The sequence below is a fragment of the Bufo gargarizans genome, chromosome 2 (assembly GCF_014858855.1).
Source record: "Bufo gargarizans isolate SCDJY-AF-19 chromosome 2, ASM1485885v1, whole genome shotgun sequence".
Lineage (NCBI taxonomy): Eukaryota > Metazoa > Chordata > Amphibia > Anura > Bufonidae > Bufo > Bufo gargarizans.
Window position 1 is genome coordinate 3,719,019 of NC_058081.1, and position 16,029 is coordinate 3,735,047.

Below are 16,029 nucleotides of genomic sequence, written 5' to 3' on the forward strand. Positions count from 1 at the left end.
ATTTAATATTGTCCTTATAACCCTAATATAGGTCTTTAAACACAATTTTGCAACTGGCTGAGGACGTTAGTCCAGCAACCTCCCTGTCTGAGAAAATATCCTTGACTTCGTTAATAAGGTCCTCAGTAAAAATAGTACCCGTTAGGAAACTGGCCATGCTTAAATTCAAACAGTTGCCTAGTAATTAGATTTTTATTAGATTTTATTATCACATGGGGTTTATATAGTTTACTTTTTAGAATTAGTGACTTTTAAAAATACCTTTATTAGTGATCATGTGGGTATAGGTATGTATATACCAACAGAGTGTACTACAATTTCAACAGAATTTATATATAATATTTCTTATGACCGGGGAGTAGTGACCCCTACACAATACATTTACTAGTGATACAATACGTCAGTAGGCTTAGACAGTTCGAGGATCAAGTCAAAAAGAATAAAAATAATAATAATAATGAGACAGGGTCTGAGGAAAAGGGCAGGGCAGACACAATGCTTACCCTAAAAGACCCTCAAAAGCTGCTCAGCCCAGGGTGACCCCCTGATGGTGGGGGCTCCCTGTCCCCGAACCTAAGACTAAACAAATCCCTAGGTTGACCCTAGCCAGGGAAAGATATAAGATATACAATAACCGTAATAATGATGAATCGGGAATGGAGGGTGGTTCAATATGAATAGGGTCACCACCTGCCCTTTCCCAAAATCAGAAAAAAATAAAAATAATAATTAAGTTATACAAACAGTATATGAGTGAAAGGGGGTCCAGATAATACGGAGATCACCATTCCACTCATCAGTACAATACGCACGTTTTAAAATATACACATCTTATTACATACACCACGACGCGTTTTGCCTGTATACAAACAGGCTCATCAGGAGGTAGGTAGAAAAAATGGACAGAGTCCAACTAAGATGTAGATGTGATCAATAGTATATAGATGGTAAAATAGATAGAGCGATACTTAGCTACCGATGTTCAGTAGGGAAGGCGTAGATAAGGCATTACCAGAGGGCATGATAGTTACAACCACAAGGGATATACCTAGAAGGATGTAAATATAAGGAGGACGCTTAGATAAGGATTCACCACAGCTCTAGGTAAAACAATTGCAAAAACATTTAAATAACCTATAAGGACTTACATGGTAATGGTGCTGGCCAAAGTCTCCCCCAGTAGCCTATTTTGGGCCCAGGTACCGTGCCAATAGAATTGCAGCCCATTTATAGGGACCGATTCTAGCTTCCGGACGCTGGAAAGCGCACTTCCGGTCTCCTGGAACGCATGGTGAAACGCATTGGGGCTCTGTGTCTTACGTCACTTCCGGCGCCGTGGAACGCATCGTGAGCCGCATATGGCTCGATGCCGGCGCCGGAGGACAACTGGGGCCGGCAATCAATGCAGATTGGAGCAAAGGCGATTAAATAGATGGAAAGAGGCCAGTAAATTTTTATTAGGAGCTGTCAGTATTAATGTCCAAAGTGAAAAATGTGCCAAAGGTTAACAGATATAACCTGGAAGCACAGAGGACCCTCAGTATCAGCCCCCCTAAAGAAAAAAATGTATCACAAAACGAACAAGATATAATATTGACCGATGTGGATCATGATGCAGAATACATACAGACCTGCCTCTATGGTAGTTAATTTAGAATTAAGAGGTGCCAGGTAGTATTTAAAGATATGGGGAATCAATTATTTTTATAACCCATTAATCATATGGTGCTTTTCGCACTGATAGGCACAGAAGCCCTGGGTCACATACCAATAATTCAGCAAAAAATTACTCAGGAAAGTCAAAATTGCCACAGACAAGGAGGATATTTAAATAAAGCATGCAAAATTTAATCTTTCATTGAGACCAAGGGGGGACTGGGATTGGAAACGATAAATCCAGGAGGACTCTTTTTGGAGAATCCTTCTGTCCCAGTCGCCCCTCCTCTCAGGAAAGGGGACCACCTCCAAAACCGAAAAGCGAGCCAACCTTATATCACCTTGGTGGCAACTATTAAAGTGATTGGCCACTGGAGTATCTTTAGATTTTTTAATATCGTTTAGGTGTTCACAGATTCTTCTCCGTAATTCCCTCTTAGTCTTGCCAATGTAGTCCAGAGGGCAACTACACTGGCAAATATAGACTACGCCTGAGTGCTAGAGTGTGGACATAGAATAGAAAACATAGAAGAAAGGAAAACTCCTCAACCTACAATTGCCAAGCCTGTTATAAGGAATACAGCTGAACTAATATTTGAAGCATTGCTATTGCCTTGCCAAATAAATGAACTGTACTGACTACCTGAAGACAAGTGATTTAGTAAAAGTTCTGTTGGTTACTACAATTGACTCCTTATACTTTCTACCAACTTCATTTGCACCTAACGGTGCTGGCATCACAGACACCAGGGACCCTGCCACCAAGGCACTTTAAACCCATACCATCAAGGGCACCTCAACTATCATCTGGCAGGAGTTCCTGGACAAATAGAGAGTGTCCCAGAGGATTTAGTGCCGTCTAACCCATCTCTGCACGCTGGCCCAGGGAGGCTCTGCTAACCGTGAGTACGAACAACTACTACCCCCATCGGCCCAACGTGCCTCATTTGTTGCCCCTGCGGTCCGGTTTGCTGCAACTGCACCACCAGCAACTTGGCATGGTGGGAATTAAACGTGGGATTGCTGGGTGCATAAACTTGCTTCTTGGCCAGGCATTTCATTATTGATGCCTGACAAGTATGACGGAGTGGATGAGGAGAAGGAGCTGGAGAGCCACACATGGATGATGAGGAGGATGTGAAAGGCCTAGTACTGCCCAAGGATGCAGACTGGCTGCTGCAAGGGAGACTGGAAGAAGGAGCAAACTCTTCTTGTGGTACTGTAGCTCAATTTCTGCTTGCAGAGCCTGCACAGGGCAGTGCTGCTATCTTCTGGCAGATTGGGAAAGAACTTCCAGACATCAAATTTTCACCCACTCCATCCAGAGGTGGCAGAACTTAGACCTTACACGCTTCACCCCTGAGGATACTTGCAGCCACCCCAGTTTCCAAAGCAGGTCTGGCCCTACTTCGCCTCAGTTTTTTGTTGCTGCCACTACCACTGTCCTCGTCCTTTGATGTTAACTTCTCCTCACCACCCCGATCCGGCTCCTAGGTCCTGTCTAACACACAATCATGATTATCGGACTCCTCAAACTCCACGCTACTTTTATCAGACTGTGATAGCTCATGTTGAGCTCCTTGGCCCACCAGTACATTCCCCACTCGGAATGTGCCACCACTGCCACTACGTTCACCACCCTGGCTATGGGTGCCACCACTAATACTACCACTGTGCACGAAGTCCCTCACTTTCCCACAAACCTCCACTTCCGGGCAATCCAAAAGCTGACTGCTCTCTAAATAGTCATCAGGACTCTCAAGACAGACTATTTTCCAGAGTGTGTGGTGGGGTTTGGTGACCTCTTCTTAGGTAAAAAAAAAATAAGGCGTACCACTAGGAGGGGGCAGTGTAGACACAGAGGACCCAAAAGACAGGCTCTCTCGGGCTGAAAGGAGGAGGAGCAGGGGGAACATTCTGAGCCCTAAAGGTACGATGTCTTATTAAGAAGGCAAATCTCCAAATCCGTGATCAGATTCTCTCATCCCTAGTTGGCGGATGTGAGTATTTATTTTTCTACCCTGATTAACCCCTGAAAGACCTAAATTGTAGGATCAGATGCCATGATCAGCAATGAATGTGGCATCTGAGTAGTTCAATGACAGGGGCCGGAACAATTGCCGTTGCCCCTGCTGCATACAAAGGAATGGGTTTCATGACGAAGTAATTTGCCACAAATCAAATTTCTTTGTGAAATTCGGCAAGGCAGCGGGATTAACTTTTTCATAACTTCGCTCATCTCTAATCACCATGACTTAAAAACTATAACAAAGAGGATATTCATTTTAGAAGCGCTGGAGTGTAAGGAATGGTTATCTTGTATTGACATTCTAGTGTCTAAAGCATAAACTACCTGCGTATATCGGATGAAATAAACTCATAAAAGTTTGCCAACTTACATAAAAGTTCACAAACTTACATAAAAGTTTACAAACTTACATAAAAGTTCATAAACTCCTCAGAGAGGATGTCTCATGGGGAGCAGGATGACTTCTCCATGGCTACATAATGTAGCATAGAGGAAGATTCCTCTATAAGAAGACTGAAATAACATTGCCTCTTTCCTTTGGACAAGATCACATCTATTGAAGAGTGACTTGGAGCAAACCACAATACAGACTGCTGGGGCATCGAAGGTTTCCTGCCAGTGAGTAGATTTTATTTGTATCTTAGGGCACGGGGTGGAAATAGAGCTCATTTCGAGATTAGGGACCCCTCTCCCACACCTCTGCATCATTTCAGTTTTGAATTCTTTTGTTGGAATTGTATTTATTCTGACAGTAAAAATAACAAAAATTCTTGACATACTGCATATATGTGTAATTATATTCACGGGATGACAAATGATTTTGATACACGGGGGGGGGGGCACGCAATGTTGGCAACTGTATAATATATAGTGTATTTGAAATAAGGTGATGATTATAATGGCAGGAACAGTAGACGTACAGTATAAGGAACTAGTGATGAGCGGCATAGGCAATATTCAAATTCGCGATATGTCGCAAATTTTTGGCCAAATATTCTCCATAAATTTGCAAATTTTTTTGTGATCTCCATTCATTATTTACTTGATTGCGAAAATCGGCAATGTAATATATTTGCGATAAAAATTTGCGATTAGAATATTCAAGATCAACACTAAATTAGCAATTAGCATTGAGGCTGTGCAGCTCCGTACTACTCGGTGCAGCCCTGTGCAGGAGCTCTCATTCTGAGTGATGTTCATCTTTGTTCCAGATAGGAAATATTTTTGTCCATATCATTTATCAGTTTTGCATTAAATAAATTGTACTATCGATCAATAGTAGGATTACATGTTGGACTTGATGGACTTTTGTCTTTTTCCAACCTTAACAACAATGTACGGTAACTATGTAATAATAACAAAAAAAAGCCACGAATGTTGGTTGCTGCACAGTGATATATACTATATATATTACAGAATATTATAATATTGCAATACAAAATACTTTTGTATGATATGGTGTGCAGCAACCTGACCGCAGGGGCAATATGAGAGCGTGGTGGGCCGATGGGTGTAGCAGTTGTGTACTCACGGTTCTGTAGAGCTCCCTGGGCCAACATGCAGTGAATGGATCAACAGCACCAGTTCCTTCGGGGCACACTCTGTTGTCCCGGGACTCCCACCTGATGATTGCTGAGGTGCCCTTTGTGGAATGGTTTATAAGGTGTCGGGGAGGCAGGGTCCCTGGTGTTCGTGACCCCAGCATCGCTTGGCTTAGCTGGTTCATGCAGGCTTTAGCTTGGCTGGTGTGGAAGAGATGTCTTACTTAGATGTGTTTCCTCTCAACTAGACTAGACTTCAGTTACATGGATCTTGATCGGAATTCACATTTAGCTTCTGCAACCTACAGGGCGGTCTCCCTCAAGGCAGGCATCAACCATTAATTGAAAAGGTTGCCTTTACACACAAAAGCCCACTATGTCCCTTGCAAGACTGTGGTACTGAAAAATGATCTGTACTCTGGGTCTTGGTTCCTTCCTTAGAATCCCAAGGGAACACACATCAGCTACTGCATGGTGTTCCTTCCTCTCCTCTACTCACTCCTCAGCGCCTCAACTTAACTTCCCGTGAAAAACCTGTTACTTACAGTCAGGTCCATAAATATTGGGACATAAACACAATTGTAACATTTCTGGCTCTATACACCATCACCACAATGGATTTGAAATGAAACAAACAAGATGTGCTTTACCTGCAGACTGTGAGCTGTAATGTGAGGGGATTTACATCCAAATCCGGTGAACGGTGCAGGAATTACAGCAGTTTGCATCTGTGCCTCCCACTTGTTAAGGAACCAAAAACAATGGGACAGAATAATAATCATAAATCAAACTTTTACTTTTTATTACTTGGTTGCAAATCCATTGCAGTCAATTACAGCCTGAAGTCTGGAACGCATAGACATCACCAGACGCTGGGTTTCATCCCTGGTGATGCTCTGCCAGGCCTCTACTGCAACTGTCTTCAGTTCCTGCTTGTTCTTGGGGCATTTTCCCTTCAGTTTTGTCTTTAGCAAGTGATATGCATGCTCAATCGGATTCAGGTCCGGGGATTGACTTGGCCATTGCATAACATTCCACTTCTCCCCCTTAAAAAACTCTTTGGTTGCTTTTGCAGTATGCTTTGGGTCATTGTCCATCTGCACTGTGAAGCGCCGTCCAATGAGTTATGAAGCATTTGGCTGAATATGATCAGATAATATTGCCCGAAACCCTTCAGAATTCATCCTGCTGCTTTTGTCAGCAGTCGTCAAGAATATCGCCAGAATCCGCCCTTTTCTAAAGGCGGAAACGGCAAAAGCTCTTGTTGTTGCCTTGATTCATTCTTGTCTTGACTACTGCAACGCATTACTAATCAGTCTCCCTCTCACTAAACTCTCCCGCCTTCAGTCTGTCATAAATGCTGCAGCCAGGCTCATCTATCCATCCAACCGCTACACTGATGCTACTAATCTGTGCCAGTCACTTCATTGGTTGCCCATCCACCACAGAATATAGTTTAAATTTCTCACCCTCACTCACAAAGCTCTCCACAGTGCTGCACCTCCGTACATCTCCTCCCTCATCTCCATCTACCACCCTACTAGTGCTCTCCACAGTGCTGCACCTCCATACATCTCCTCCCTCATCTCCATCTACCACCCTACTCGTGCTCTGCACAGTGCTGCACTTCCATACATCTCCTCCCTCATCTCCATCTACCACCCTACTCATGCTCTCCATTCTGTTAGCGACTAGGGATGAGCGAACTCGAACTGTATAGTTCGGGTTCGTACCGAATTTTGGGGTGTCCGTGACACGGACCCGAACCCGGACATTTTCGTAAAAGTTCGGGTTCGGTGTTCGTCGCTTTCTTGGCGCTTTTGTGACGCTTTCTTGGCGCTTTTTGAAAGGCTGCAAAGCAGCCAATCAACAAGCGTCATACTACTTGCCCCAAGAGGCCTTCACAGCCATGCCTACTATTGGCATGGCTGTGATTGGCCAGTGCAGAATGTGACCCAGCCTCTATTTAACCACTTCAGCCCCGCTAGCTGAAACCCCCTTCATGACCAGAGCACTTTTTACACTTCGGCACTACACTACTTTCACCGTTTATCGCTCGGTCATGCAACTTACCACCCAAATGAATTTTACCTCCTTTTCTTCTCACTAATAGAGCTTTCATTTGGTGGTATTTTATTGCTGCTGACATTTTTACTTTTTTTGTTATTAATCGAAATGTAACGATTTTTTTGAAAAAAAATGACATTTTTCACTTTCAGCTGTAAAATTTTGCAAAAAAAAACGACATCCATAAATAAATTTTTCGCTAACTTTATAATTCTACATGTCTTTGATAAAAAAATAAATGTTTGGGCAAAAAAAAAAATGGTTTGGGTAAAAGTTATAGCGTTTACAAACTATGGTACAAAAATGTGAATTTCCGCTTTTTGAAGCAGCTCTGACTTTCTGAGCACCTGTCATGTTTCCTGAGGTTCTACAATGCCCAGACAGTAGAAAAACCCCACAAATGACCCCATTTCGGAAAGTAGACACCCTAAGGTATTCGCTGATGGGCATAGTGAGTTCATAGAACTTTTTATTTTTTGTCACAAGTTAGCGGAAAATGATGATGATTTTTTATTTTTATTTTTTTCTTACAAAGTCTCATATTCCACTAACTTGCGACAAAAAATAAAAAATTCTAGGAACTCGCCATGCCCCTCACGGAATACCTTGGGGTGTCTTCTTTCCAAAATGGGGTCACTTGTGGGGTAGTTATACTGCCCTGGCAATTTAGGGGCCCAAATGTGTGAGAAGAACTTTGCAATCGAAATGTGTAAAAAATGACCGGTGAAATCCGAAAGGTGCACTTTGGAATATGTGCCCCTTTGCCCACCTTGGCTGCAAAAAAGTGTCACACATCTGGTATCGCCGTACTCAGGAAAAGTTGGGGAATGTGTTTTGGGGTGTCATTTTACATATACCCATGCTGGGTAAGAGAAATATCTTGGTCAAATGCCAACTTTGTATAAAAAAATTGGAAAAGTTTTCTTTTGCCAAGATATTTTTCTCACCCAGCATGGGTATATGTAAAATGACACCCCAAAACACATTCCCCAACTTCTCCTGAGTACGGCGATACCACATGTGTGACACTTTTTTGCAGCCAAGGTGGGCAAAGGGGCACATATTCCAAAGTGCACCTTTCGGATTTCACCGGTCATTTTTTACACATTTTGATTGCAAAGTTCTTCTCACACATTTGGGCCCCTAAAATGCCAGGGCAGTATAACTACGCCACAAGTGACCCCATTTTGGAAAGAAGACACCCCAAGGTAATCCGTGAGGGGCATGGCGAGTTCCTAGAATTTTTTTTTTTTTGTCGCAAGTTAGTGGAATATGAGACTTTGTAAGGAAAAAAGAAAAAAAATGAAAAATCATCATTTTCCGCTAACTTGTGACAAAAAATAAAAAATTCTAGGAACTCGCCGTGCCCCTCACGGAATACCTTGGGGTGTCTTCTTTCCAAAATGGGGTCACTTGTGGCGTAGTTATACTGCCCTGGCAATTTAGGGGCCCAAATGTGTAAGAAGTACCTTGCAATCAAAATCTGTAAAAAATGGCCTGTGAAATCCGAAAGGTGCTCTTTGGAATATGTGCCCCTTTGCCCACCTTGGCTGCAAAAAAGTGTCACACATCTGGTATCGTCGTACTCAGGAGAAGTTGGGGAATGTGTTTTGGGGTGTCATTTTACATATACCCATGCTGGGTGAGAGAAATATCTTGGCAAAAGATAACTTTTCCCATTTTTTTATACAAAGTTGGCATTTGACCAAGATATTTTTCTCACCCAGCATGGGTATAAGTAAAATGACCCCCCAAAACACATTCCCCAGCTTCTCCTGAGTACGGCGATACCACATGTGTGACACTTTTTTGCAGCCTAGATGCGCAAAGGGGCCCAAATTCCTTTTAGGAGGGCATTTTTAGACATTTGGATTCCAGACTTCTTCTCACACTTTCGGGCCCCTAAAAAGCCAGGGCAGTATAAATACCCCAAATGTGACCCCACTTTGGAAAGAAGACACCCCAAGGTATTCAATGAGGGGCCTGGCGAGTTCCTAGAAATGATTTTTTTTTGCATAAGTTAGCGGATATTGATTTTTTTTGTTTTTGTCTCACAAAGTCTCACTTTCCGCTAACTTAGGACAAAAATTTCAATCTTTCATGGACTCAATATGCCCCTCACGGAATACTTTGGGGTGTCTTCTTTCCGAAATGGGGTCACATGTGGGGTATTTATACTGCCCTGGCTTTTTAGGGGCCCTAAAGCGTGAGTAGAAGTCTGGAATATAAATGTCTAAAAATGTTTACGCATTTGGATTCCGTGAGGAGTATGGTGAGTTCATGTGAGATTTTATTTTTTGACACAAGTTAGTGGAATATGAGACTTTGTAAGAAAAAAAAACTAATAAAAAAAAAAATGTCCGCTAACTTGGGCCAAAAAAATGTCTGAATGGAGCCTTACCGGGGGGGGGGGTGATCAATGACAGGGGGGTGATCACTAGGGATGAGCGAACTCGAACTGTATAGTTCGGGTTCATACCGAATTTTGGGGTGTCCGTGACACGGACCCGAACCCGGACATTTTCGTAAAAGTCCGGGTTCGGGTTCGGTGTTCGTCGCTTTCTTGGCGCTTTTGTGACGCTTTCTTGGCGCTTTTTGAAAGGCTGCAAAGCAGCCAATCAACAAGCGTCATACTACTTGCCCCAAGAGGCCGTCACAGCCATGCCTACTATTGGCATGGCTGTGATTGGCCAGAGCACCATGTGACCCAGCCTCTATTTAAGCTGGAGTCACATAGCGCCGCCCGTCACTCTGCTCTGATTAGCGTAGGGAGAGGTTGCGGCTGCGACAGTAGGGCGAGATTAGGCAGATTAACTCCTCCAAAGGACTTGATTATTGATCGATCTGCAGCTGTGGATCATTGAGCTGCTGATCCTCAATTGCTCACTGTTTTTAGGCTGCACAGACCGTTTGTCAGTCACTTTTTTCTGGGGTGATCGGCGGCCATTTTGTGTCTTGTGGTGCGCCAGCACAAGCTGCGACCAAGTGCATTTAACCCTCAATGGTGTGGTTTTTTTTTGGCTAAAGCCTACATCAGGGTGAAGCTGTCACACTAAGTGCATTCAACCAGCGATAGTCTGTTCATTTTTTGGCCATATACTACATCAGGGGCAAGCTGCGCCTGTCACCAAGTGCATTTAACCCTCAGTAGTGTGGTTGGTCAAGCTGTCACACCAAGTGCATTTAACCAGCAATAGTCTGTTCATTTTTTGGCCATATACTACATCAGGGGCAAGCTGCGCCCGTCACCAAGTGCATTTAACCCTCAGTAGTGTGGTTGGTCAAGCTGTCACACCAAGTGCATTTAACCAGCAATAGTGTGGTTATTTTTTGGCCATATCCCAGTCTAATTCTGTCAGTAAATCTATACCTGTCACCCAGCGCCTAAATACTAGGCCTCAAATTTATATCCCGCTAAATCTGTCGTTACTGCTGTACTGTTCTGGCTGGGCAAGTTATTTAGTGTCCGTCAAAGCACATTTTTTGTTCTGGGTTGAAATACAATTCCCAATTTAGCAATTTCATAATTTAGTGGTTTCTGCTATATCAGAGCTATTTGAAATCTATCCCTAAAAGGGTATATAATATTCAAGGTGCACATAGGGTCATTCAGAATAACTTCACACACACGCTACTGTGCATTTCCAAGTCTAATTCTGTCAGTAAATCTATACCTGTCACCCAGCGCCTAAATACTAGGCCTCAAATTAATATTCCGCTGAATTTGAATTCAATACATTGGGCCAAATAATATTTTTGTTGTTGTGGTGAACGATAATAATGAGGAAAACATCTAGTAAGGGACGCGGACGTGGACATGGTCGTGGTGGTGTTAGTAGACCCTCTGGTGCTGGGAGAGGACGTGGCCGTTCTGCCACATCCACACGTCCTAGTGTACCAACTACCTCAGGTCCCAGTAGCCGCCAGAATTTACAGCGATATATGGTGGGGCCCAATGCCGTTCTAAGGATGGTAAGGCCTGAGCAGGTACAGGCATTAGTCAATTGGGTGGCCAACAGTGGATCCAGCACGTTCACATTATCTCCCAGCCAGTCTTCTGCAGAAAGCGCACAGATGGCGCCTGAAAACCAACCCCATCAGTCTGTCACATCACCCCCATGCATACCAGGGAAACTGTCTCAGCCTCAAGTTATGCAGCAGTCTCTTATGCTGTTTGAAGACTCCGCTGGCAGGGTTTCCCAAGGGCATCCACCTAGCCCTTCCCCAGCGGTGAAAGACATAGAATGCACTGACGCACAACCACTTATGTTTCCTGATGATGAGGACATGGGAATACCACCTCAGCATGTCTCTGATGATGACAAAACACAGGTGCCAACTGCTGCGTCTTTCTGCAGTGTGCAGACTAAACAGGAGGTCAGGGATCAAGACTGGGTGGAAGACGATGCAGGGGACGATGAGGTCCTAGACCCCACATGGAATGAAGGTCGTGCCACTGACTTTCACAGTTCGGAGGAAGAGGCAGTGGTGAGACCGAGCAACAGCGTAGCAAAAGAGGGAGCAGTGGGCAAAAGCAGAACACACGCCGCCAAGAGACTCCGCCTGCTACTGACCGCCGCCATCTGGGACCGAGCACCCCAAAGGCAGCTTCAAGGAGTTCCCTGGCATGGCACTTCTTCAAACAATGTGCTGACGACAAGACCCGAGTGGTTTGCATGCTGTGCCATCAGAGCCTGAAGCGAGGCATTAACGTTCTGAACCTTAGCACAACTAGTGTTGATCACGAATATTCGAATTTCGAATTTTTATTGCGAATACAGGTACTTCGAAAATTAGCGAATATTTCGAATATAGTTATATATATTCGTAATTTCGAATATTCGATTTTTCCCCGATTTTTTTTTTCCGATTTCTTTTTTTTTTAAATCAGTACACATGATCCCTGCTTCTTGCTTGTGGGCCAATAAGAAGGCTGCAATATACTTGACTTTAGGAGTAGTAATGAGCGGCAGGGGTCATATTTGAAAATGCGCGATTTTTTTTTCTTAAAAAAATCAGCAAGGTAATGATTCTGTAATATGCAAATTTTCGTAATTCGAATTTTCGGATTCGAATTTTCATTGCGAATTTTTCAACTTAGACAAAGAAGATTATAGCACTATATTAGCTAAATTGTTCTATATTCGTTTTTTTCTCGAATATTCGCTATATTGCTATATATTCTTGTTTTAGAATATTACAAATATTCGAAAAAACAAAGTTATAGCAATATAGTAAATATTCGAAAAAAACGAATATAGAGCAATTTAGCTAATACAGTGCTATAATCTTCTTTGTCTAATAGTTGTAATTTTTTTCTCATCTGAAGTTCAGATTGAAAAAAAATTACAACTATAAAAAAAAGATTATAGCACTATATTAGCTAAATTACTCTATATTAGTTTTTTCGAATATTCGCTATATTGCTATATATTACGAATATTCGAAAAAACTGTTATAGCAATATAGCGAATATTCGAAAAATCAAATATAGAGCAATTTAGCTAATATAGTGCTATAATCTTCTTTGTCTTAGGCTACTTTCACACTTGCGCTTGATCGGATCCGTTCTGAACGGATCCGATCATATTAATGCAGACGGAGGCTCCTTTCAGTACGGATCCGTCTGCATTAATAACTTAGAAAAATTTCTAAGTGCGCAAGTGCGCAAGTAGCCTGAGCGGATCCGTTAAGACTTTCAATGTAAAGTCAATGGGGGACGGATCCGCATGAAGATTGAGCCATATGGTGTCATCTTCAAGCGGATCCGTCCCCATTGACTTCCATTATAAGTCTGAACGGATCCGCTCGCCTCCGCACGGCCAGGCGGACACCCGAACGCTGCAAGCAGCGTTCAGCTGTCCGCCTGGCCGTGCGGAGGCGAGCGGAGCGGAGGCTGAACGCCGCCAGACTGATGCAGTCTGAGCGGATCCGCATCCATTCAGACTGCATCAGGGCTAAACGGAAGCGTTCGGCTCCGCTTGTGAGCCCCTTCAAACGGAGCTCACGAGCGGACAGCCGAACGCTAGTGTGAAACTAGCCTAATAGTTGCAAGTTGAAAAATTCGCAATAAAAATTCAAATCCGAAAATTCGAATTCCGAAAATTCGCATATTACACAATCATTACATTGCCGATTTTTTTTTCGAATTTTCGAATTTTCGACGAATATTCTAAAAAATATTCGTGAAATATCGCGAATTCGAACATGACCCCTGCCGCTCATCACTAAGCACAACCTGCATGACCAGGCACCTGCATGCAAACCATGAACTGCAGTGGAGTAAACACCTTAAAAACAAGGAAGTCGCTCAGGCTCCCCCTGCTAACTCTTCTGCTGCTGCCGCCTCGGCCTCTTCTGCTGCTGCCGCCTCGGCCTCTTCTGCTGCTGCCGCCTCGGCCTCTTCCTCCGCCTCTGGAGGAACGTTGGCACCTGCCGCCCAGCAAACAGGGGATGTACCACCAACACCACCACCACCTCCGTCACCAAGCATCTCAACCATGTCACATAGCAGCGTTCAGCTCTCCATCTCACAAACATTTGAGAGAAAGCGTAAATTCCCACCTAGCCACCCTCGATCCCTGGCCCTGAATGCCAGCATTTCTAAACTACTGGCCTATGAAATGCTGTCATTTAGGCTGGTGGACACAGACAGCTTCAAACAGCTCATGTCGCTTGCTGTCCCACAGTATGTTGTTCCCAGCCGGCACTACTTCTCCAAGAGAGCCGTGCCTTCCCTGCACAACCAAGTATCCGATAAAATCAAGTGTGCACTGCGCAACGCCATCTGTGGCAAGGTCCACCTAACCACAGATACGTGGACCAGTAAGCACGGCCAGGGACGCTATATCTCCCTAACTGCACACTGGGTAAATGTAGTGGCAGCTGGGCCCCAGGCGGAGAGCTGTTTGGCGCACGTCCTTCCGCCGCCAAGGATCGCAGGGCAACATTCTTTGCATCCTGTTGCCACCTCCACCTTCTCGGCTTCCTCCTCCTCTTCTTCCACCTGCTCATCCAGTCAGCCACACACCTTCACCACCAACTTCAGCACAGCCCGGGGTAAACGTCAGCAGGCCATTCTGAAACTCATATGTTTGGGGGACAGGCCCCACACCGCACAGGAGTTGTGGCGGGGTATAGAACAACAGACCGACGAGTGGTTGCTGCCGGTGTGCCTCAAGCCCGGCCTGGTGGTGTGTGATAATGGGCGAAATCTCGTTGCAGCTCTGGGACTAGCCGGTTTGACGCACATCCCTTGCTTGGCGCATGTGCTGAATTTGGTGGTGCAGAAGTTCATTCACAACTACCCCGACATGTCAGAGCTGCTGCATAAAGTGCGGGCCGTCTGTTCGCGCTTCCGGCGTTCACATCCTGCTGCTGCTCGCCTGTCTGCGCTACAGCGTAACTTCGGCCTTCCCGCTCACCGCCTCATATGCGACGTGCCCACCAGGTGGAACTCCACCTTGCACATGCTGGACAGACTGTGCGAGCAGCAGCAGGCCATAGTGGAGTTTCAGCTGCAGCACGCACGGGTCAGTCGCACTACAGAACAGCACCACTTCACCACCAATGACTGGGCCTCCATGCGAGACCTGTGTGCCCTGTTGCGCTGTTTTGAGTACTCCACCAACATGGCCAGTGGCGATGACGCCGTTATCAGCGTTACAATACCACTTCTATGTCTCCTTGAGAAAACACTTAGGGCGATGATGCAAGAGGAGGTGGCCCAGGAGGAGGAGGAAGAGAGGTCATTTTTAGCACTTTCAGGCCAGTCTCTTCGAAGTGACTCAGAGGGAGGTTTTTTGCAACAGCAGAGGCCAGGTACAAATGTGGCCAGCCAGGGCCCACTACTGGAGGACGAGGAGGACGAGGATGAGGTGGAGGAGGATGAGGATGAAGCATGGTCACAGCGGGGTGGCACCCAACGCAGCTCGGGCCCATCACTGGTGCGTGGCTGGGGGGAAAGGCAGGACGATGACGATACGCCTCCCACAGAGGACAGCTTGTCCTTACCCCTGGGCAGCCTGGCACACATGAGCGACTACATGCTGCAGTGCCTGCGCAACGACAGCAGAGTTGCCCACATTTTAACGTGTGCGGACTACTGGGTTGCCACCCTGCTGGATCTACGCTACAAAGACAATGTGCCCACCTTACTTCCTGCACTGGAGCGTGATAGGAAGATGCGCGAGTACAAGCGCACGTTGGTAGACGCGCTACTTAGAGCATTCCCAAATGTCACAGGGGAACAAGTGGAAGCCCAAGGCCAAGGCAGAGGAGAAGCAAGAGGTCGCCAAGGCAGCTGTGTCACGGCCAGCTCCTCTGAGGGCAGGGTTAGCATGGCAGAGATGTGGAAAAGTTTTGTCAACACGCCACAGCTAACTGCACCACCACCTGATACGCAACGTGTTAGAAGGAGGCAACATTTCACTAACATGGTGGAACAGTACGTGTGCACACCCCTCCACGTACTGACTGATGGTTCGGCCCCATTCAACTTCTGGGTCTCCAAATTGTCCACGTGGCCAGAGCTAGCCTTTTATGCCTTGGAGGTGCTGGCCTGCCCGGCGGCCAGCGTTTTGTCTGAACGTGTATTCAGCACGGCAGGGGGCGGCATTACAGACAAACGCAGCCGCCTGTCTACAGCCAATGTGGACAAGCTGACGTTCATAAAAATGAACCAGGCATGGATCCCACAGGACCTGTCCGTCCCTTGTGCAGATTAGACATTAACTC